Here is a 24568-nt window from a genome sequence, read left to right on the forward strand (position 1 = left end):
GGGAGAAAGTGCCGTTTGTGTCGTCCGTTGTACGTATGCTCCACAGAACCTTTATATTTTGTTTGATTAAATGCTGATGCAGTCATGGGTTCCTCTGAAGTTCTCATCCTGTAGATGTGTTGAGAAGATCAGGTTTGAACCTGAGTTAGGCACTGGCAGTTTGCTTCTGGGCAGCCTGCATCGTGCATGGATGGGCAATAAAAATAATTGGGTACCTATTACAAGCATCTTAACAACACCGATTCAAAGGCTACATAGAAATCCAGGAAACTAAACTGTGCTGTGGCACATTCAAGAAGGTGAAAGTCCATCCCTCTGTCCCACTCACAAGCAGCAAGGTGAACAGCGGTGTGTGAAAACCCACGAGGCTGAGTGTTTAGATGGAAGCAGCAGAGAGGGAGAGTGACGAGTGGGTAGGGACAACCTGAGCTTTCCCACTGCTTCTCCAGCATTTGCTGTGCAGGCCAGCCGAACTGCAAGCCACGATGGGACAGGGCAATTTCCCACCAGCGTCTCGCCTGCCTATACCACCGATAGAACTTTGTGGTGAGTAGTACGATGTCCAGAGGAATTGGGGTAAGACCTCAGAGGTGCCTGGATTCGTGTGCAGAGGACCATGCAAAAGCTGCTCTGGATGAGGCCACAGCTCCATCTAGTCCAGTATCCTGCCTACAAAAGCAGCTATTAGTATCTGCCCAGCAAAAAGTGAAAATAAAAGCAAGTGTGCAATACTTTCATAGTACGTACTTCTCCGTGAGGCAGATACTTCATGAGACTGAAGTGGTATCTTTGTGTATAATGATCCTCAATGGATTTTTCTTGTATAAATCTGTCCAAGTTCTTTCCGAACGTATGCGAGCTATCAGTAACCATGTGTTCCACAGCTGAAACACATGTAGCATGAAGAAATGCCTGCCTTTATTTGCTCTGAAGCCAGCCCCTGCTATTTTAGCTTGCTGCACTATCTCTTTATGAAGAACCTTGAGTTAGAAACTGGTAGGTCTTCAGACTGGTTCAAATCAGATAAGCTCATTCAGTCGGTTTCTCTTACATTAACACAAGGTTGTTTTTTAACTGATACAGAAAAATACCAGCAAATCTCTTCGAGATTCTCATTCGATCAGAAGACAACAAATACTTCCATGAAATCCGAAAGAAAAAAGAAAGGGTAGCATAATTGCGTATAAAAGTAGGGATGGATCTTCACTTCTATACCTTCCAGCAGCCACTCTTCACTTTTAGAAATAAAGTTGCTGCTTTTCTTCGCTAGCTCCTTTTCAACAGGAAAGCATAGTTCCACTGAGTTAAAAAAGCCTTTGTGCTAGATGGTTGCTTTTCGCCAGCAGAATGCCCCTCAGATTGTTTCATCTCCCTGAAGACTTCTAGAATGTGACCACAGGACAGCAGGAGACAGATTTGTGCACCTGAAGGTTTCTGTCTACAACCTTTATCTTACCGCTGTTGATTCCTGAACACAAGTAGCTGGATTTGCAACTGATTACACCATCAAACTCAGCAGTTTTTCTTTGTACTTGAATCTGCAAGATTCAGCACATTATGCCATAACCTGGAGTTTTTTCGCAGCTAATTTGAGTGCTCCTTGAAAAAGGTAGAGCCATGAATTGAAGGATCTCATATGACCAATGATTATAAACCCGACTGGCTTCCCATAGTGGCAGCCAATACTGTGCTGCCATCATATCCCTTAATTTCTCAACCAGCTGGTTGAGGACAGTGTCCACACTTCATGCTCTTGGTGGTGAAGAGAACAACACAAGCGCAGTCTGCTTCACAGGAGAAATAAACGTACCTGTTGACAGTAAGGGCATTATTTATCAAAGAGAAGGAAATGAAAACAGATAGTAAGATACAGATAGAGCAAAAGATTGCAAGATATGGATACAGCAACCTGATCTAGTTTAAGATAACCCTGCTCATTGCTGGGGGGTTGGACTAGATGACCTTCAAAGGTCCCTTCCAACCCAAACTGTTCTATGATTCTATGAGAAAGTTTCTGTTGTTTGACAAGTTTTTATTTATCTTTTATACAGAGAAACAAAAGCTTGTGAAGGGTCTAGAACACAAGTCTGATGAGGAGCGGCTGAGGGAACCGGGGTTGTTTAGCCTGGAGAAAAGGAGGATGAGGGGAGACTTTATCACTCTCTACAACTACCTGAAAGGAGGTTGTAGAGAGGTGGGTGTCAGTCTCTTCTCCCAATTAAGTAGCAATAGGATGAGAGGAAATAGCCTCAAGTTGCATCAGGGGAGGTTTAGATTGGATATTAGGAAAAATTTCTTCATTGAAAGCGTTATCAGTCATTGGAGCAGGCTGCCCAGGGAAATAGTTGAGTCACCATCCCTGGAGGTATTTAAAAGATGTGTAGATGTGGTGCTTTAGGACGTGGTTCAGTGGTGGACTTGGCAGTGTTGGGTTTACAGTTGGATCTGATGATCATAAAGGTCTTTTCCAACCTAAGTGATTTTATGATTGTGTAGACAAGAAGCTAATGAAGTTCAATCGTGATAAACAAAGCTAAACACAGTAGGAAAAGAAGCCTTGACCAGCAGACCTAAAGAGAGGAAAAGAGTTTTTGAGGTGTACAAGACAGGGAAAAAAAACACTTAAAAATTTAAACTATATAGCCCTGTTACTGTATGTCAATGCTAAACTGTTATTGATACAGAAAAGCCAAATAGCAAAATGAATAGTCTCTTCTGTATTTAGAAAGCAGCAAGATATTTGTTTATGGGTGATGGTTAATTTGTCATATGAGGATGACAAAGAACCTCACAGTACTTTCTGCAGAAAGAGAACATCAGATTTCTGCTAGAGGGAAAGACCGGGCTTGGGGGGTTGGCATTTTTCCATTAAAATGTGCAGGAAACTTGTACCAAGAGTCCCAGGAACGATGACTGACCATTACTGCTCCACTGATACTTGTGTCAGAAGAGTGGGAAAATCAGAAACCTGGAGCAGCATTGATAGCTGCTAGTTGAGGGAAGGGTCATGCAGGAAATTTGAGTCTAACCAGAGTCCCTTCTACAAAAAAAAAAAAAAAAAACCAACAAAAAACCCCCCAAAAAACCCAAGAACTTGTCAAATAAGTCTGGTTTTTTTTCTTAGACAAAGTCAGAATTGTGATAAAAGAGATAACTGCACTGATCAAAAACACATGGACATTGATAAACTCTTTGCTTCAGATTTCTGAAAAAGGAATGGTCCAAATTACATGGCTTAAAACCTGCCTGACTGACAGGCATAAAACCACTCGAAAAGCAGTTGTTGGTCAAAGCTTTCTCTGGAGACGTTCCACAGGCATTGGTAGCAGGAATAATCTTGAAGTAAACGTACAAGTCTTCGCTCTTGTTTACAGCTAGCACCAGGTTTGCCACAAGAGTAGTGATGGGGCAAGGCAGAGAGGTGTGACACGGCCTGGCTCGCTGCGTGGGAGTCTGCAAAGGCATCTCAATGCAAACACAGCACTCTGTATGCGGAACTGTCGCCCCGAGGCCGTGCCTAACGGGAAAAACAGACACTCCAGGCCAGCGGTGTTTCAGGATCACCGGGGCAGGCACCCGACCCAGGCTCTGGTGGGCAAGCGCCCGCAAAGGGGATTAAAGGGAAATGTAAAGGACGAATGGTGGTAAGAGATGGAGGCGATACCTCCCCACGTAGCCCTGGGGAACCCAACAACAACATACTGTTGGACCTCACGCCTATGCCTTACACCGATATTAAAACCGGGTGGCTGAGGGTGCTGATGTGAGCCAGAAAGCGATGGGAACGAAAGGAGTTCTTACACCAGCCATCTCAATGCGACCAGTCTTTTTGCTGTATAAATAAGAATTTGGTAAAGTAGCATGATCTGAGCGCATAAGAATTCCCCTCAGGAATAAAAAAAATATATTGCTGAGAGGCTTCTAAATCGAGAAGAGATGTGCTCCAGCATAATAAGCCTGACTCTCAGAACTATGAACGGCAATGGGCAGCCAGCTGCCGGGAGGTCCTCCATCTGGGTTGGGGCAAACCCCGCTATCAATACAGGCTGAGGGATGAAGGGATTGATAGAAGCCGTGCTGAGAAGACTTGGGGGTACTGATGGATGAGAAGCTGGACATGAGCCACCAATGTGCACTCACAGCCCAGAAGGACAATTGTGTCCTGGGCTGCATCAAGAGAAGCGTGGCCAGCAGGTCGAGAGAGGTGATTCTGCCCCTCTACTCTGCTCTCATGAGACCCCACCTGGAGTCCTGCATCCAGCTCTCGAGCCCTCAGCACACAACAGACATGGACCTCTTGGAGCAGGTCAAGAGAAGGGCCACAAAAATGATCCGAGGGATGGAGCACCTCTCCTATGAGGAAAAGCTGAGAGAGTCAGGGCTGTTCAGCCTGGAGAAGAGAAGGCTGCGGGGAGACCTGATTGCAGCCTTCCAGTACCTGAAGGGAGGCCTGTAGGAAAGATGGGGAACATATTTTCGTCAGGGTTTGTTGTGATAGGACAAGGAGCAATGGCTTTAAACTAAGGGAGGGTAGATTTAGACTGGATATAAGGAAGGAAATTTTTATGATAAGGGTGGCGAAACCCTGGCACAGGTTGCCCAGAGAGGCAGTGGAGGCCCCATCCCTGGAAACACTCAAGGCCAGGTTGGACAGGGCTCTAAGCAACCTGGTCTCGTTGGAGATGTCCCTGCTCACTGCAGGGGGTTGGGCTGGGTGACCTCTGAGGGTCCCTTCCGATCCAAAGCATTCTGTGGTTCTGTGATCCTAAAACCGCCCCGGTGCCGCTCCACGGCTCGGTGCCGCCCCACGGAGACCGGGTGCCTTCCGGCGGGGTGCCGTGACCCCGTTACGGCCTGACTCGGGCCGACGGGCCGACCCGGCCCGGCCCCGGGCCCTGCCCGCTCCCTCCAGCGGGCGGCAGCCGCGGGCCGGGTCAGCCCGGCGCCGGGGCGCTGCTGGGGCGGCCGCCGCTGTCCCCGGGGCGGGGGTAGGCGAGGAGGGTCCCCGGGCCCGCTGGTCTCCCGGGCATCGCCGAGCGGCTGCAGCTCCCGGGCGGGAAACCTGCTCCGTGTGCGAGCGGGTCGTTGCGCCCCGATCCGCGCCGGGAGCTGCGGGAGCCCCCCCGGACCGTCCCCCGGCACCCGGCGGCCCTCACCGGGCTGGCCCCGGCGGTGGCTTCAAGCGGGGGCGGGATGGGGGGGTCGGCGGTGCCCCCCCCCCCCCCCCGAGACCCGCCGCTTCCCCGCAGGGGCTGGGGTCCGCGCCGCAGGTGTGAGGAAAATGGCCGGCGCCTGGGAGTTCCCGGGGTGGTGTGAGGCCCAGACGGACGCTGGCCTGGTGTAACCGGCAGTGCTGTTTTAAAACGAATTTCCTCGCCGGTGCTGGAAGCCAAGCCAACATCTTTATTTCGTTTTGGCCTCGTTTACACTGCAAGGAAATCAGTCTCTTTCCTAGAAACATCAGCATTACTTACAGACTACAAATAGCCCCTTGTGCTTCGCTTGAAAGCCGAACTAGAGGGAACAAGGCTTTCCAAACACTTTGCTACTCCCCCCCCCAACCCCGCGCCCCAAGGTCTAGAGTTTTGTGGGTCCAACGCAAAACCAGAACAAGGGAAGGGCATTGCAGGTGAAATCCTCACGTTTTTTTCAGCCTGCGGAAGTTTTCCCACTGATCCCGGGCTCGAGAAGGGTCAGGGCAGGATCCGAACCCATGGGAGGTTTTTGCCAGCTTCCTCGTTTCCTCCGCCAGAAAGGGAAATTCCCGAAATCTCCATCTCAGTCCAGCGCATCCTTCCGTGGCCCGGTCAGGGAAATGCTCGAAAGCCTTCGGGGCATTTCTTTTCTCCAGTTACGTCTACACGAGGAAGAAGGGTTGTATCTCAGTGACAGTAGTCGCTGTCTTACAAATAGTTAGACAGGGCAAGCTGTAAACATGCACTATACCCAAGTGGGGCTTCTTTAAAATCTCTGGTTCTCTCACACAGGTTTTTCCTCATCAAGCCAGCGTGTATGAGAAATGCCAGGTACTAACTATCATGTTTTAAAATCACACCATTTTGCCAATCCAGGCAAAGCCTCAGGGAAATTCTCCCAGATTTTGTTTATCCACACAGCACATAAATCTTCTAACCACTCCATTTGCCTGAGGCCGTGGGGGGGTTATACACTGCATATAAGCACGGGGAACATGCTGTAGCCTTAGGCAATCCGAATTGTTGAAAAAATTGTATGTAAACAGTTATAAACAAGTTTTCAAGATCTCTATTAAATAAACAACAAACTAATCCTTGTCATACACAGACAGGCATCCATGTCTCAGCTGTTTAAGAGCAAATTGCGTAAGACATAGTGCCTGAAATACCTCCGTCTAAAAGCACCATCATTGTGTTCATGCGAAAATGGAAACAAAGACAACCGAAGGCTGGGGAGGCTGATCGGCGCAGATAACACTAAAGTACACACAAAATAACTGAAGTTCCCCGTTCTTGGTAGCATTTCACATTTGTTTCTGGTTTTCAAAGAAAGCATACCTATACTTCGTCATACCATTTCCACCAATTCAGCTTCCCGGTGTTCTTGCTAAAGAACTCCTAATGACACCAGTTTAAATTACTAGCCCCAGACCCAGGAAATTAAATTACAGGCCGAGTAATGAGCAACTCAGCCATGAGTAACTTTTTCCCACTCGTAAGCGGAGAGCTAAACAAAAGGCTCTAGACGTACACATTTTCTGACCCAAGGAGAGAGGCCAGAGAAGAGAAAAAAACACGACGACGCATAAACTTGGAAAACCTGCTTAACTAATTGGAGAAGTAGCCATCCACTGTTGGCAGTCGTCCCGACCCGCTCCTGACTCTCAGCACCGTGGGGCTGGTGAGACAGCCACACTGCCCTGGCTGGGAGCTGCATCCGCTCCCAGTTTATCGCCCTGGCTCGGACACATCCCAGTGCTCCGGGGGTTGGTGCTGGGGCCCCGGCAGTGCTCCCGCTCCAGGCAGCGGCCTCGGCACTGGCTGGTAGAGCAGCCACCGCCGGCTGCCTGCAAGTCACAGCACCACAGCATCGCGGAGTCACAGGATGGTAGGGGTTGGAAGGGACCTCTGGGGATCATCTAGTCCAACAAGTCACTGCTGCCCACCCCAGCCGCTGCTGTCCCGGCAGCCCACTCCCTGTTCTGCCTCCCCAGCCTCTGTGACTCTGCCGGGACATCACAAGTCTGTGTGGGTACCACAAGTCTGTTTTCTTAGCAGAGAAATGAATGGTGAACAGGATCCACATCTAGTCCCTATAAGCAAAGAAAGACATGCTTATTTTATTGCAATTTTTTTCTCCCTCTCTCCTGTCTTGCTTGCCCAGGGCTGCTTTATCTCAAGCATCAAAGCTGCACAGCCACGCATCTCTTGGCACGCCGTCATTAAATACAAATACAGCCCTACCGCCACCAGACCTTCATTTTAATGGGATAGCTGTCAACCAAAAGCCGCAAACAGGCATCAACTGAGGTGCACGCCAGGCAGGTCAGCTGCTTCCATGGCCTTTCTGCCGGATGCAGGAGGCCTGAGAGGGGCTCATCCCCTCCCTCTCAGGTGGCCGCCCTGAGTGAGCCCCTTCTGCGCTCTCTGGCCACTGGGAGAAGTTAGAAATGGCACGGCCAAACCCACAGAGGACATAAGCTAAACACAGAAATATTGTTTGAATTTGCCAATATACATGTAAAAAAATGCCAAGGAATTTTCTAGACACAAGTAAGGCTATTCAAGGAGTGACTAGTAAGCCATGTATCGTATAGTAGAGCGAACTAAATGAATAGTAAACTGTTCTCTGCTCCTAGTCACCTTGGGGAAAATCAGAAGACTGCAATGGGCAGAAAAGAGGAGCCCGTGGACTACTGCTATCCAGGCACTTGCGCAAACTGCGATGAAGTCAAATCTATAGACGCTATCAGTTTCCTTCATTCTAACAGAAGAACCATCTATGATAAATTTTCTGGTTTCAACTCCCCCTCCTCCTCCAATTTTTGTTTTTAATAAAGAGTATTTGTGCCAAGACTGAAAAATGCGACAGATCCCTATCTCAAGTTCCAGAAGAGTTACTTGATATTTATTGTATTACTGAAGAAGCAGAATGTAAACTAAAGACCACTGCTTGTCTGGGTAAGTCTGGAGCACTCCTGCTAGCCAGTAAAGTTACTGCTTTCCACTAGTTTTGCTCTACCCTTGTCAGCAGAATAGCCAAGCTGTTTCTGGGCTACGTTAAGTAAACTGATGAACATCTATAAGCTTGAGTCTGTCTGGGCTCATTACCTTTGTCAATGTCCCAGTGCTTTCTGAGCGTCTTATGCCGATACCCACTGCTCTGAAGTCCAGGAGGGCTTACAGCATGCAGCGCCTCCTGGACGTGAACCGCGTCGGGGTTACTGTGACAGCAAGATAACTATGGGCAACGTGGTGATCGGTAGAGGAAAGAAGGAAGGTAAGAGATGGGGAGAGAGCCTGGGTCAGTTTTTGTCTCACGACATTTAGTGGCTGCAGAAAAATGCACTACCGCTGAAACACAGCGGTGTGCGGTATGCGGATGCCCAGCGGCAGAATGCGGTCCGTTCAGCGATAGCCCATTACCTTTGGATCTGTGCCAGTCCCACCGGACCTGTCCTGACACCAGGAGAACTCCTTAGGTATCTGTCTCCTGCTCCCAAGTCTCTCACTGTCTGGGAAGTTTATTTGTCAATGTGCAGGCCCTCATCAGTACCCAGAAGTGGTTTCAGTCTGACATCGTGCCCAAGCTGACAAACATTCCTGAGACCTGAAGTTGTGGGAAACGTATTCCATGCAAACAGTCAGAGGTCCTGCAGGACCCGTGAGCCTGAGCTCCGTGCCTTATTTAAGCACCAATGCCAATGATAGATCAGCTCCGTTCTAGAAATATTACAGCCATGACCACTAGAGGCAGGTCCAAACCAGCTCTGCACTGCCTTTCTTCTCTTGCCGTGCATCACTACCCTCACCCAGAGAATGTACCGATTGTATAAGCAGGAGGCGTGAGGTCGCTTCCCATTCCGCCAAGAGAACTGGGGTCAGGATGTTCAAACCCTACATAAACAGTACACCTCGTAGGATCGTCCCAGTTCTCCTCTCTTCCACCAGCTATCACTTTAGCTTCACTGCTCCACTGGCATCCCCATGTACAGTTCTGAAATTGCTGTCTCCAGACTTTCTTCCTTGATACCATTTATTGCAGAAGATCATAGAATTTTAGAATCACAGAATGCTTTGGGTTGGAAGGGACCCTCAGAGGTCATCTAGCCCAAACACCCTGCAGTGAGCAAGGACATCTTCAACTACACCAGGTTGCTCAGTGCCTCATCCAACCTGGCCTTGAACGCTTCCAGGGATGGGGCCTCCACTACCTCTCTGGGCAACCCATTCCAGTGTTTCACCACCCTCATTTTAAAAACTGTCTTCCATACTAAACTGTCTTCCAGTCTAAATCTACCCTCTCTTAGTTTAAAACCATTACTCCTTGCCCTATCACAACAAGCCCTGATGAAAAGATTTTCCCCATCTTTCCTGCAGGCCTCCTTCATGTACTGAAAGGCTGCAATCATGTCTCCCCGCAGCCTTCTCTTCTCCAGGCTGAACAGCCCCAACTCTCTCAGCCTTTCCTCATAGGAGAGGTGCTCCAGACCTTCGGATAATTTTTGTGGCCCTCCTCTGGACCCGCTCCAACAGCTCCATGTCTGTCTTGTGCTGAGGGCTTGAGAGCTGGATGCAGAACTCCAGGTGGGGTCTCACCAGAGTAGAGCAAAGGGGCAGAATCACCTCCTTCAACCTGCTGGCCACGCTTCTCTTGACGCAGCCCAGACTACGGTTGTCCTTCTGGGCTGTGAGCGCACATTGGTGGCTCATGTCCAGCTTTTCATCCACCAGTACCCCCAAGTTCTTCTCAGCAGGGCTTCTATCAATCCCCTCATCCCCCAGCCTGTATTGATACCAGGGGTTTCCCCGACCCAGGTGCAGGACCCCGCACTTCGCCTTGTTGAATCTGATGAGGTTCACACAGGCCCATCTCTTCAGCTTGCCCAGGTCCCTCTGGATGGCGTCCCATCCTTCTGGTGTGTCAACTGCTGAAGGCAGCTGAAGGGGTCCTCTTTTGCACTGGGACTTGGGGTGATTTCTGGAGGAAGGACTGTGAAGTACTCATCTTTGGAATACTGCTGGGCTCCACTCTCTTTTCCACCCTTTTTGATACGTCAGCAAAGCTGTTGCAAAGAAAACCACGAGGGATATTTGACTCTGACCACTGTACACAAAATTACTGTTGTGCTGTTGGTAATACCTATGTTTTCATGATAAATTCCTTGCTTTTAGGTTTATGGAGTGTGTCAACAGTGTAATTGATAAACAAGAGACAGACATCAGACATCAGGCTTCAGATGAAATGAATGCACTCAGCAATGAGAATGATGTGTATCGTACTGGATACCACAAAAACCACAGGAGAAGGGAAAGGCTGACGCACTTGTCATAGGAATACCCTGCGTATCTCTGTCTCTTCATCTCCCTTCCTTCTGAGTACTAAGAAAGCCAGGCTTCATTAACTTTGAACTCGGACAGAAAAACAAGCAGGCTGACTCATCAAAGAAATGGTTTGCCCTTCTTATGCAGTACAGTTCTGGGTGACTGAAGGAGATACGGACAGCATGGGTAGAAAATGGGTAGAAATTCTGTATTTTGAAAGGAAGTTATTTAGTACCTAACTGTTCCTTAGCAAAACAAGGGGATACTAAGCTATACTTAACTGAAATAAAAAGACACTTTTTAAACTATGATTCAACAAATAATTTATTGTAGTGACAGAAACATTTGACAGAGAGAGTATTCTAACTTTTAAATAAATTTTATCATGTCTTTTTCACAGAATCATAGATCGCAATGGATCACAGAAGGGTTGAGGTGGGAAGATGATCTCTGGAGGTCATCTGGGTCAACCCCCCTGCTCAAAGAGGGTCACCTAGACCAAGTTGCCCAGGACCATGTACAGAGGGCTTCTGAATATCTTCAAGGGTGAATGCTCCACAACCTTGCTGGGCAACCTGTGCCTATGCCTGGTCACCCTCACTGTGAATAAGTGTTTCCTGATGTTTAGAGGGAATCTCCTGTGTTTCAGGTTGTGCCCATTGCCTCTGGTCCTGTCACTGGGCACCAGTGAAAAAAGCCTGGCTCTTCTTTGCACCCTCCCTTCAGGTATTTATATACATTGCTAAGATTCCCCCTTTTTCATATATGTCTTCATTCCCTTTCAATATAAGATACTCTGTATTATCTAAATATAATCAAAGAAACACTGAATTAAAAAGCTAGAGAAGCTAAATTAAGCACTAAGTCCACAGAGCATGTATGAATGGGTGTCAGAAATGATCTAAATCTATGAACGATGTGATGCCAGTGATGATCCATTTGTGCTTTAAAAATGTTTGTCTTTAACTCCAGTGTTATACTGGAAAAGAACAATGAACTGATTCAGAAAATTAACACCTCAGTGAAACTTGTAAGCCACTCTAAATCAGCATATTAAGAAATTAGCACGTCATATCACAATGTGTAATCAATAAATCATGCTCCAGGTGTAGTTATTCCACTTGCCAAGTGGCATTTATAAACACAGATGTCCAGATTGTTTGGGGTTTCATTTCTGCACTCTTTCACTTGTTAAAGGAGATCAAAGTTTTGCCATTCTAGGGGTATAATCATTTTGACAAAATAAGCTCCCTCCAATTGCTAGTAAAAGAAAGTAGCCAAAAGAACAAAATGAGCAGAAAAATACCTTTGCTATTGCCTGTATTTTTTTCTGAAGAATCATGCTTGGGAATTTCAGTCCTGCTGATAACCATTACCAAATATTTTAACAGTCTGAAAATGTGGGTTGCATTTGGGCTGCCCCAAAAATCAAAGGAATCTTTGGTGCATAGAAGTTCTGCTGGCAAGAGGCTTGTGGCAGATGCCTTGTTCTTCCTGCACAGCAGGAAAACTCTCTGCCCCGGTGAGACAGGCCTGAAGCTTGGGACTAAGAAGGCTCAGTAGAGATGAACAGCAACACAGTTGTGCCTCGAACCCTCTCCTTTGGCTGTGAGGACAGCGGAGGATGACTTCTGGAATGACACCACTTACATTCTTCCCACACTGTCTCTCAGGGTAGGACTAGTGGGTAAGAGACATGTGAAGAGAGTACTCAGAGCCCCAGTGGTGACTCAGAAATGACAGTGTTCCAGTTGGCATGCGAGAGGGACTTTTTGAGATGATTCCTCGTTTTTTTGTCTCACTGCAGCGGGAGGAGACCTGTGCTGGGACTGGCAGAGGAACAGTCCACTCCTTCTCCTAGGCAAAGATCGGAGCCATCTGTCCTTACTATGGAGATGATCACAGGAAAGAAGTCAGCTGCTGAAAGGGGAAAGAGCTCTTTGCCACGCAGGACTTCGGTTTCTACGTGGCACAAGCATTTGTGAAGAGGTTAGGAAAGACGGCAGGCGCTGTAGAGGCAGAAACACCAAAAGACCTGAAGAAGTTAGAGGTCAGCTGAGGAGGAAGAAAGACACACTAAGAGATGCTGGTAGAAGTCTGCAGGTTCCAAGAGCAGATTAATGTCTGTCTCTGCAGTCTGCCCATAGATAGATCTCATGGTGTAGCTGTTGTTCCAAAATCAGGGTTCTTCACCTGGTGTGCAAAGAGCTGATCAACACACAGAGTCAAGACATTTGGTTATTTCATGTCTGCGCGGAGATGGGTGCGAGGTGGTAACTCCACAAGGCTAGCACACTTTGGCTAACATGTGGTAAACAGTTGTACCTTTCGAGCAAGAGTTATCAGCACTTTTACAGTTATGCTTAATCACCCTCTTTCCCACTGGTCCTCACGTGTCTCATCTCCACTTGAAGTCACAGTATCCTTTCTTTTTGCTGCACGTGTTCCATGAAGAAGGGGCTTTTCTTTGCAGGGGGCTTTCAGTACTCGAGGGCGCTTTTTTTACCACGCTAATTAGGATGGTTCCAGCAGTCTTTGTTTTATCAGCGGTTTTGTTTCATTTTGCACTTATCTTAGTACCTTGTTTTAATTACAGCTGTGGCTCTTCAAGGCTGCAGTGCTAGTCCTTATCAGTTCCTTGTGTTCTTTTGCTATCCTCCTCTTTGTTATTTGACATTAATTCCCCCCTTTAAGACTTCTGCTACGTTTTGAAAACAGGGGATAAAAAAATAGTAGAAGTCTTGCAGACCCACCTTCTGCAATGCACAGTGAAAGTCTCCCTCTCCTGCTTCCCCCTCCCAAATGTCAGTAGTGAAGGTAAGATTACCAGTGGCAACAGTGAGACACGCCAATTGCAGCCACAGTCTTTCTCCGCACTGGGAAGTGAAGTCTTGAAGGTGGAAAGCTTCCAAATGCTGCAGGAACACCACCAGAAATCACCATTGCTTCATTTTTTCTTCCTGCTGAGACTTGTCATTCTTAAAGCTATGGGGAGTGCTATTGCACAAGGCTGGCACTGCTAAGGCAGGAAAATTTCCTGACCGTGACGGCTGCCACTGACACAATCTGCAGAACTCTTCATTGAAATACGGCTCGGGATATTCCAGTGCAGCTCCCCTACCCTAGACAGCTTTGCCAGGCTGTTTTAATTCATCTTGTCACTCTTTGGTGTACTAGCCCCTAATATAATGGACAGGAATTGACACACAGCAAAGAGCAGATTGGGTCTGTCTGCTTCAAAAGAGGGTGCCATATCTTATCCTGAAGAGTCTTTTTATGGAAAAAATCATGGTTAGGTTATTCTGAAAATCTCCTGTAACCTTTGAAGGGAGAGAAATGACACGCAGAGTTGAGTTCTTGTTTGGGACAAACGTGTGTTGCCTTCTCTCCAGAGATCTGAGTGTAGCAGAATTGGATGTTTTGGAAGTCTGCAAAGTATCCACTGGATAACTTTATAACCCTTTATTAAAGATAGTTTTAAGCAATTAATTTCTGTATTGATGAGATTTTTGGAATCTTTGTGTTCCCCAGCCCACGTTTCCTCTAGGGAAACATAATTAAACTGCTTTGTTCCTCCTGTTTTATCTACCTTTCCACTGAAGAACTAAGCCATGCTGGACAAACATAACCTAGCCAATCTTGCCATGTGAGAGTGCTGGCTTCAAATAAGAGGCTACTAGCAAATTCAAGCAGTGCCTAGTTTTAAACACAATACTTCAAGTAAATAAGACCCCCAAAAATGAACCCAAGTAGGGCAACAAGAGTGATCATAGTTCTAGAAACAATGATGTCTGCCATAGGACAGGAGGAGACTGGCTTTCTTCTGTTTTTCTCTCTTTTCTAGAGAAAAAAATTAAATTCTGCATGTTAGAATGGAATGGTGATTACTTATGACTAGCCTCCGCTAGGAAAAGCACAAGAATAAATGGACTTGCTTCGCAGAAAATAATAATGGGAAAGTTTTTAATAGGATATAGAAGCACTTGAACAGGATACAAAAGGAATTTCTGGAATCTGACTTGGAGCTCTTTATTCTTCAGTTCAGCATCAGCCTGTCATCAGTCTGCGGTCTGCGTATAACTGGTAATGTCTCGGTTCGGGGATCTGACCTAGAGAGGATAACCTCGTTGGGCCCTGCGCCTCACCTGTGTAGAGTGGATGTAGTGATAAAGGATGGCCTTAAAGGGAACGGCTCTGATCGCTTGTCTTCTAAACAGCTTTGTTTACTTTCTTCCCAATTCATTCTCCCTTACTCTTCTCCAAGCTTCACTGCTTTAATCCTTCTTATCCCTGGCCACTCAGGAAAGCAGAAAGACGATGAACTGTAAGAACAGGACATATCATTTTCAGGCAGAAGTGATGCATGTTACGGACCAGGACTTTAAGAGGAGGTTGTACACTTCCATCTGCAGCAGAGGAGGTTCAGGTGTGAAATGAAGCCATCTCTTCACTGACATTCACAGCTGAACCAAACAAGCATGACACATGAAATGACAAAATCATGGACTGCTCTTTTCAGATCTGTTGCATATTCCTACTTCAGTCTTTGACGCTTTGATAGCTATGTGCCTGCTGCATTCGTCTCCCCACCACAGATCAGGTCTTCCCAGGAAAAGCAATACAAAGGAAAGAGCGCATGGCTGATTTCCTTTCTCTGGTCAATTAATACAGGAGGAAAAGCTGATGAGGAGTAGCTCCCTTTCCTGGCTGGAGTACCTGTTGGGGAACAACTGGTAGATGGGTACAAGGGGTGCCACTTTCTTCTTTCAGTAGTGTGTAAAAAGTTGCTTAGCAGATTGGAGTCCTCTCCAATATTTATACAAATATATTCCCTCTGAGTTAATTTATATCGGCGCTTCTGAGCTTTCAGGGATGAAAGATCACTCTGGTACCGTACTTTATTGGTGATCTGTGGAAATCCATTTGTCATTCTAAGTGTTGGTCAAAAAATAGGAATCTCAGATGAGATTTCTCAAATAAGTTATACTGAATTTTCTGGGAGCATATTTCCCCCAAGAGTTGCACGAAATAGCCTTATAAAGCAAAGACTAGAACAAAGATTAATGCCAAGATTGTTCACTATCCCTCACTAAGTATATCTGTACTCAAAAGCTACAAGAATGTGAATAACATTATCAGATCATGCTGGAGTAGGAGAGGAAGAGGGAAATGGGATGCACCATATCACTTTGCCTGTTAGAAATCTATTTCTCTTGGTTCAATTGCTTAGAATAGGTGAGAAGCACAAGTCACTGTGACAATATTGTAACCACTCAGCGTGATCTTCTAATAGTAGCTTCTTTCACTAGGAGCCTAAAACAAAACCAGAGTCTGCAAGTGGCTTTCTGTCCTTAAACCTGCTGGATGAGCCTCTCAAGAGTGTCGGCAAAGAACAATGTAAGCAAAAGTTCTGAAAGTACAAAACTAACCATCTAGTTTGCAAAAATAACACTATTGCATGCTTCTCACCATTGGTGTAAATCTGTGACCGCAGTACTAAGCTCTGCATCACCAACCAATTTTTTATATAAAGCTTTTTGCCAGGCAATGATTAACTGTAAAAGGGACTGGATTCAATTTCCAGGCATACATGCCAAAATGCTTAAGAAAGATGCCTTGATTTCCTCACCCCCAAACCAGGAAAATTTATCTGCACATCTGGGCACTCAAAAGCAAGCAAAGACTCTCCATTTGCAAAAAGTGACGCATAGAGGAGATCTAAAGAGAACTCCTGAGGAAAGACAGTGCAAGAAAACTTTAACGAGAAGAGTCTTGGTGAATGGTAGATGAGCTTCCCACACCACAGTGACTCTGGCAATAGTCCTGATGTAGTTCTCCAGCTCCTGTGAAAGACAGAGGGAGCCAGCTGCAAGTTCTTATCTGATTATGCTTCTGTCTAAGTATCCAGGACTGGAGTCCACCTGCTGCCTAACGTGATCTCTTGGCTCAAACAGATACGCAAGCCTGTCCCATCTGTAGGGGCAATCACAATAGCATAGTCAAGCTCTGGCTAGCCAGTTTGTAAAGGTCTGCTGTTCTGCAGATGCCTCTTGCTTCCGGCCACAGCAGTACCTGTTGCTGCTGTGCTCCGTGGGAAGAACGGGAGGGGTAGGGGGAGAAATGTGAAGGGTGGTACTGCTCCTGGGGTCAAAGTGAGAAGATGCTACTGTTCCACCTTGATGTTACGGTACACCCAAGTCTTTGTCCTGCTGCACTTGCACAATCTAGGACTCAACAGGCACACCCTGGCAAATGCATGTGAAGTTCTTCAGCTAGTCCTAGTCATCATAGTCCGACTCGTGCCTGCCCCTGGGGTAAAGTGACGATGCAGACAGTCCTGTGTCAAGGCAGAAGCTGATGCCCTTGGTAGTACTGCTGGTGTAACACTTGTGTAGGGCTGCAAATGTGAAATTAGAGGATGGGGTTTGAAAGTGGCCAACAACAGCACTCGAGGCAAACAGCACTCTTGGCAAGGCTCCCGTCATGTCTCCCAGCTCTGAAATTGGACAGGATTGTTGGCATGGTACACTCATGCAGACCCACACACTTAGGCATGGCCAACAGAAGAGAGGTTGATGACAGATGACAAGTGCCAAGGAAACAAGATTGATGACTTGTCCTGAAAGAGTGCACCAGATAGCTGAAGCCTGACAAGACTTTGCAGAAATGGAGGTGGCACCCTATCCTCTCGCTCCTCCACCAGCCAGCCTCCTTCCCCTGAGAACACTTGCCCTGTCAGCAGCGCTTCAGAGAAGATGGTAAAAACCACTCTGTGCCTGAGGTTGGCATGCTGATTTCAAAGCTCCAGAGACACAGAAAAATTCCTTTAGGATTCCCTAAGGGAGAGACTAGAAGTTCCTTCTTTCACTCCAGCGACTCCGCTTTTTTACTGGAATATCAGGATTAGTACACCGGTGAAAATGACTGAATGCGAGCCCCTGCCAGCCTGCTACCTATGTCATCTCAGTTTGGTTTTCTTCTTGTTTGTGTGTCCTTCATTTTTAAGGGATAAAAGTTCTGCCTCTTGTGAGCTTAGAGAAAGGATAGCAATCCACCGCAGCGCAAGCGGCGAGTATCTGGGAAAGCAAGAGACAGGGCCAGATTGGCTGGAGCTGGTGAAACAACTGTAAAGGTCTAGTGCCATCCGGTTCAGCTGACCTGCCACATCAAAACTCTAAAGCTTCATTGGTTTTGGTATAACGATTTCAGGATGTTCAGCATGAGACCTGCTGATGCTACTTACCCTGTCTTTACAAAAGAAGCCAAAATTTGGCTCGAATATTTCACGTGTCTACCAAGGAATGAAGAGAATTCCTTAATTAAATGTATTGAATGTGTTTTATAGTTATCCACAAGTCTAGAACTCTTTTATAACTAAAGGAAAAACTCACCTTTTTCTCCCCTGACTCCCTGCAATCAGTCAAATCGATCCCTGTAGCACTGCATCTCCCCTAGCTTTCTAACCTGGCCATTGCTTCTCTTGTGGTGCTGCGCACCTGGCTTTCATAGGCCATCCCAACACACCATGAACTCTGTCACAGAAACCTTGGAGAGCAGAGCACTGCATAGCTGAGGATTTGTCTCCTCAGTGTACATATTAGATTTTGATCACAAAGGAAGTAACCTCAGAAAAAGATTGTAAATTTTCAGTATGTATCTTGGCAGAGCAATTTTTGGTGGTAAAGTTATCAAGCACTATCTCAAATCTTCTATAAATCACAGTGAAGAAGGCAGAAAAAGCACAATGAAGCAACACTTTGGCTGTGTCTTCTCCGTGGAGCTTTGTACTGACAAGTGCAGCTCTGTGCCTGTTCCTGAAATGTACTGATCTGCTGAGCTAAAGGAAGACCAAACTTCTGACTTGTCTGCGGGAAAGGGAGGCCTCTGGGACAAACTGCAGGGTTTCTCAAAGGTGTCTCTAAAGTAAGGAAAAGGCAAAGGAGAAGACAGAGAACAAAAGGCCAAGGATGACATCAGAGGGAGGTGAAAATACTAAACTGGCCAGATGACCTGGCAGAATAGGGACTTGAGGTGGCTGAATGGGATGTGGCTGTTAAAAATACCAGTTGATACAGAGGTGACATGGCATCTTGCAGAGCTGAACAACCAAACTCCATAAGGACAGCCTTTGTCAAACTTTCTGCCTGCTTCCTATCTTCTAAGCTACAGGGCTCCCAAATCTTATTTCTGTCAGCACGTAAGTGATTAAACCACTGCCAGGTATTGTGCTGACAAGACTCACCTGTCTCAGTTCTTCCCTTCCTGAGGGACCAAAGTGCCTTTTGATCTAAAAGTTGGGTTTCTGTCTTCTTGCAACAACCCTGATGAAGACAGTCTACTCTAGTAGCTTTGACTTCATTGTGTTCAAGATATTATCTCAAATACTCCATTTTCCTTTACCATTAGTACAGTGCATAATATTTACACGCTTGGTAACACGTTTTGTACTTTAAATACAAAGTCATGTCCGTGAAATAACTACAGCCAAACTATTTCCTGGTGGAACACAAGAGACAGTACTGTCCCCCCCCCCCCCCCCCAAGATGAACACTTCATGGCGGAACAGGCAGGAAGCTGTTGAGTTGTGCAGAGCTCTTGTTCTCTGTCCCATTAACCATATGCAATCCCTCTCTCCCTCCAAGCCCTCCAGAAGCAACCTGGTAGTTCCAGGCACTCACGCTGGACACCAAATTACAGTTTACAGTAGTGAACATTTTAAATTCAACAAAAATACAAAAATGTGCCCAGATCTACCCTCCAGTTCCTCACCACATGCACATACACAAACATCTAGAACTGGCAAGTGCTGTTCTGCCAGTTTAAAACTCATAAGGACATCCAGAGGATGAAAAAAAATTTGCTCTATATCTTTGTCCTCCACAGCAGAAGTCCACTGTGCCTTATCTTCAGCTCATGGGCTGCTGCTCTTTGGGAAGGGGCAGCTGAAGTCTGCTCCAAGAACCTCTAGGAGCTCTCCACAGCGAGACTGGGAGCTGAGCTAAGGATGTCCCTGCCCGGCACCACGTTTTTGCTCATCCACATCACAGCCTGGCACCCGTTCCCAGATCACTCTGCTTCATAGGCCAGAGGCTCCTTTAGCAAACAGCCTCGCTTGCCTGCCTCGAGTCACCTCTAATTGGGAGCTGTAGAGAGGGGGAGAGGTGAGCAAAGGCAGAAAGTCAGCGATGGGGCACTTTGGGATCGGTGCTAGTTGGCCAGAAGTGCTCCTGCTGCCTGCACTGTCCAAGGGAGCTGTGTGCAGGGGCGAGATGGACTGGCACAGCTTCACATCAGATCTGTGAGGTTTTTCCTGATAGAAGAAATACCCCCTGTCTTATACAGGACTCAGAAAAAGATGAGGACGATGCCCCTTTTCACTGTGGTTGGTTTTGCCCCTTTGATATGAATTTAACCTCTTTACCAGTCCTAATCCTCTAGTGGAAAAGCTCCAGAATGGTCTGATGAATGTGCAATGCCCACTTTTACCAGCCAATGCACCAGTCAGAGGAAGGCAGCAAGCAATTTTCTGAAAGAGAATATGATTGCCATACTGCCATAACTTGGAGCCCAAGGTTGAAGAAAGCAGCATTTGGTACTCCTCTGTTGCTGCATCTCTCAGGATGAAACATTTCTAATACTTCCCAGAGAAAGTGCTATGTGCAAACAATTACAAAGCTCATGGGCTGTGCTACACATCAGATTCTTCACAGATGTGTCAATAAAACCTGTCCCTTCTCTGAACCACCTATAGCTGTAAACAGAAACCCGCATATTAATAGTGATACTTCCTCTGCACATAAATCCTAAGTATCATAACAATTTTTCTGTTTGCATAGCTTTTAATTCAGTTACAGAGCTGTGTTGCAAGCCTGTTTTCTATTCACTGAAGTCAGTTATTGCAAATACATATTTGTAATAACATATATGTTCTCTAAACGCATTTTCCTTTGGGCTTAAAAATCTAGGTTTCAGGTTGCACACACCCTGAATTTCGGTAACTACAGGGTAAGAAAGTATACTAGTGACTTTCAAGTTAGACATCTGTTTAGAATGTTTTGTGGCCGCGCTAAGTCTTAAATCAATTTGGTTATAAAAACAAATATTCTTTACAGTATTAAAATAAAAGAATGGGGATGATTTATAGCTTGCTTTTAGCAACCGACTTGTCTGAGGAAAGATGGACCACATGGAATGAACTGGCTTAAAAATTCACTGACATGATGCAGTTATTTACTGATTTTTGTAGACAATGATGACCTGTAAGGGCTCTGCTCTGCCATTTCCCTGTTGCTTTAGCACCCTCTTTTAATACTTACAGAGATTGAGTCCGTTTACTGTCTGTATGCCTTCTCACAATAAATGAATAACATGACAAATCGTGTTTTGGTATATCATAATGTGTTGTCACAAATATTTTCTGATCATTTTCTTTCTGCTTACTCCCATTGGGAAAATACAGTTAGAATTTAGATTTCTAAACATATTTTCTTCTTTGTCCAGTTTCTATATGAATGCACTAAACATTTCTCCTTGCATTTCACTGTAGCTCACAGGCTCATCTGGACTTCTAGGTAAGACAGGCCAGGGAAATCACTAGTGAGAGTATTGGAGCACCCAGAAGGATGAGAGAGTGCCACAGAAGGATGCAAGAAGTAGCTCATTATGAGCACTCCTTCTTCTTTTGAGCTCTCTGCGTTTATTTTAAAACACTTCATTTTTCTTGTCCATCTCCCTTCCTCTGGTGGCTTGTACAGGTGGTTCCATTCCCCAGGCACCCACCCACAGTTTCTGGGACAGACACCAGGACCCAGCCCTGGCTGAAGCCATCCTTTCCCTTGGCAGGGAAGCGATGGCAGAAGTGACTGCGTTTCAATACTGAGGTCACTGTCACTCCCAGGGTGCTCTTACCTGAGACCTCGCACCTACCCCTACTCCAGGCAGCAGCCAGCAGTGGTTTCAGCCTTCTGTCCCCCGTGGCTCCCACACCAGCTTCTCACCGAGCAAGCAGCAAGCGGCAGCCCCTGCGTGCCGGCAGCAGCTGCGCAGCAGCCCAGGTTCCTCTTTCCCTTTCTGCAGCATCCAGAAGCCTCCGATAAGAAGACATCAGCACCACAGCCTTACCAACCTACAGCCCTCCGAGGAGCAGGAAGAGGAAAATGGGAGCAAAAGTAGCTCAGACAATGACATTTTTGTTGTATAACACAGTCAGACAAGGTTAATAGAGACAACTCTTAGAAGTAGTATGCAAGTGTAGAGAGCTATCCAATATCAGTTAAACACATCTTGAAAAATTAAAAAAACCCTCAACAACTGGTCATAATGATGCTCTTCTGAGCTGCGATTTGAATTCTTCTGCGTTAATTACGGGCATTTGATTGAATCAGGGACTAAATAAGGAGTGAGGATGGCTTGCAGTTTAATAAGAATGTTACCCAAACATCTTAGAAACATCTTTTTAAAAATTTTTTTCCCCTTAAATAGGATATGACAGTTTTGAAAAACCCTAATTAAAAAAAATAAGGTAATTTGAAGTTGCTAGCTCTGGCAATCTGGCGACCTAGTGTATTTCAATCACTTTGGTCTTTAAAAGTTTATGAAAGCAGTATGGAAGGAACAAGAAGCAACCAGTGTTGCTTCATGAGGAAATGCTTGCGTTTATGAGAATATTAAGAATGCCTGTCTCTTTTTTCAAATAGTGTGTGTCATTTAAAGCACGAAGAAGAAAATTATACTGTCTTCCAGCTCCCTGCTAGTTTCCTGCACAAGATCACCTCCCTTCCTGGTAGTCTAAAAATAATGGGAAATATTAAAAGATGAGCAAAACGATACAGCTGAGAAGCCAGTTACATTCAAGAAGCAATAATGCTAGAGGTCAAATGGGTGCTCTGAGTGTGTAGGGGCTGGAAGGAATGATGACCATAAGCAGACAGATGAAGACTAAGGTCTATAACTATCTTTCAGAAGCAAAATGGTGTTATGGGAGAATTTGATAGCATGTGGTCTTGAAAACAAAGTTGTGGATGAGAGTCTAGGTTCAGCATTCAAGCCAGCCCATTGAATGAACAGACATTTTCCACCAAGTAGAGGGAGTCTGAGGAGAAAGCAGACCGACATTTCAGTTTCCGCTTTGAAACCCCTTGCAGGCACAGCCTTATCAAGAGGATGAAGGGTCTGCAAGCCACATCGTAGCACTACCCAGAACCTGCTTTCCTGGTCACACAACACAGCTGAGACTGCACAGGTGTCTAGCCTCCTCCTCTCTGCGTGCTGCGACTACAGCTGTTTCTGCATCTCTACGTATACGTGTGCATTTGTGCATGTGAGTCTATAGATGACCACCCTGCTAACATAAAATCAGCATGTCCCAATAACCTCGGTCTCAGCCCTATGAAACACTGAGCTCCACTTCCAGTCCTGCAAAGTGCCTAGATGCACGTCTTGCCTGAACTGAAATGCTCATGCCCGTGGTTAAATGCTTTGGCAGCTCAGGTCCCGATTCCTACACATTCCCTGCAGGAGGGAGCGGAGGAGGAGTAAGGAGGGCGCTGACCCCCTGCCTCTCCGGTGAGTGATGGAACTTACTGTTCCACTTACAGTTCCATTTTAAAAATAGATGCTGGGCAAGTAAGCAATTAAAATTCAAGAAGGAAAGCAGAACTATCTGGCAGTTGTTCAGTAAACCTAACTTGTATAAAAAAGATCTGCACATAGCTGGTACAAGTATAAACAGTCAGCAGCATGAGATTACGAAAAACAATTCTAGCCTGGCAAATGTAATTACTCTTAACAAAATTTAAAAACCAGGGAGTGAAGTGAACATAGCACAAATATTCTCTCTGCAGGCTGGGTCATTCATCTGTACATGGAATAAGCTCCCATAAAACATCTGAACCGTCGACAGGTGCAAAAGGGTACCAAATACCAAGCTGGACATATGCTAGCTCGGCACCGCTCCCAGTCAAACGAACTCGCTCAGAGATTTGGTGCGATGGCCTGAACGCCACGTGGTGACACCGCCTCTAAATCAGAGCTGGTGCATGCCTGGTCTGCGAGCTCAGATGTGTCTCCACACACCAAGGCACCTCCTATCTCCCTGGCTCTCCTTCGTGGCACTGCATTCACCGGGAGAAGTGATGAACAATAGTTGTCCCATGACTGTCTCGCCATTATCCAGCACTTTCTGGGCTCCACCCTCCCCCTCCCCAATCCTCTTCTGGGTAAATCACTCCCTGTCAATGGCCTGGCAGGAGAAGCACCATTGTTCCATCTAGTGGAGAGCTATTCAGTGTTGATGGCCTTTGATTTCTCTTTCCAAACACAGGCCTGGGCTCTGCCAGATAGGATTTTGCTGGTAGGGTTCTGCTGGCAGATCCTCATAACATAAGCACAGTCTGTAGTTCTCGAAGATTTATTGTGGCCCAGATTGGTCTAACCTCCATCAATTCTGTGAATATAATGAGTGCAGACAATACCAAAGCCTCTCAGAAAACGTCCGACATAAAATAGATACACTAATTTACTGTGAAGGTTGCAATCATAAATACAGTTCAGAAGAAAAGTAAATAACGGCATTCATAGTTTGGCACAGACACGCTGCCAATGTGTCACATCTTGACGGATTGGGGATACGTCTGTGTCAAACTCTGAATTCTGTTTTTGCTTTTTGAGCGTTGTTTACAATTGCAACTGTCCATGTGGATTATTGCATCTATTTTTATAGCCAAGGCTCTGTCTGGGAAGATGCAACAGAGCAATCAACAGCACTGACTGGCTCTATTTTGCTGGAACAATAGAGTTCCTGCGAGCCGGGCTCTTCAATCTTCACATGCAGGACAGGAGGGCTGGGGTCTGGGCTTCCCCTCCTCTTGAAGCGCGCGTGCAAAGGAGGGATGGAAGCCTATTATGTGCGGGCATTTGTCAAAGTGAGGTCTCCCCGCCAAAAGCAAGACAAGAGCGGTAAAGCCAAAGACTTCACAGCGATGGTGAGGTCAGGCGGTGGGGCACTGCAGAGAGACACAGCTCTGAGCTGCTGGGGGAGCTGGGAAGCC

This window comes from Opisthocomus hoazin, chromosome 3 (genome assembly GCF_030867145.1).
Source record: "Opisthocomus hoazin isolate bOpiHoa1 chromosome 3, bOpiHoa1.hap1, whole genome shotgun sequence".
NCBI classification, from domain to species: Eukaryota; Metazoa; Chordata; class Aves; order Opisthocomiformes; family Opisthocomidae; genus Opisthocomus; species Opisthocomus hoazin.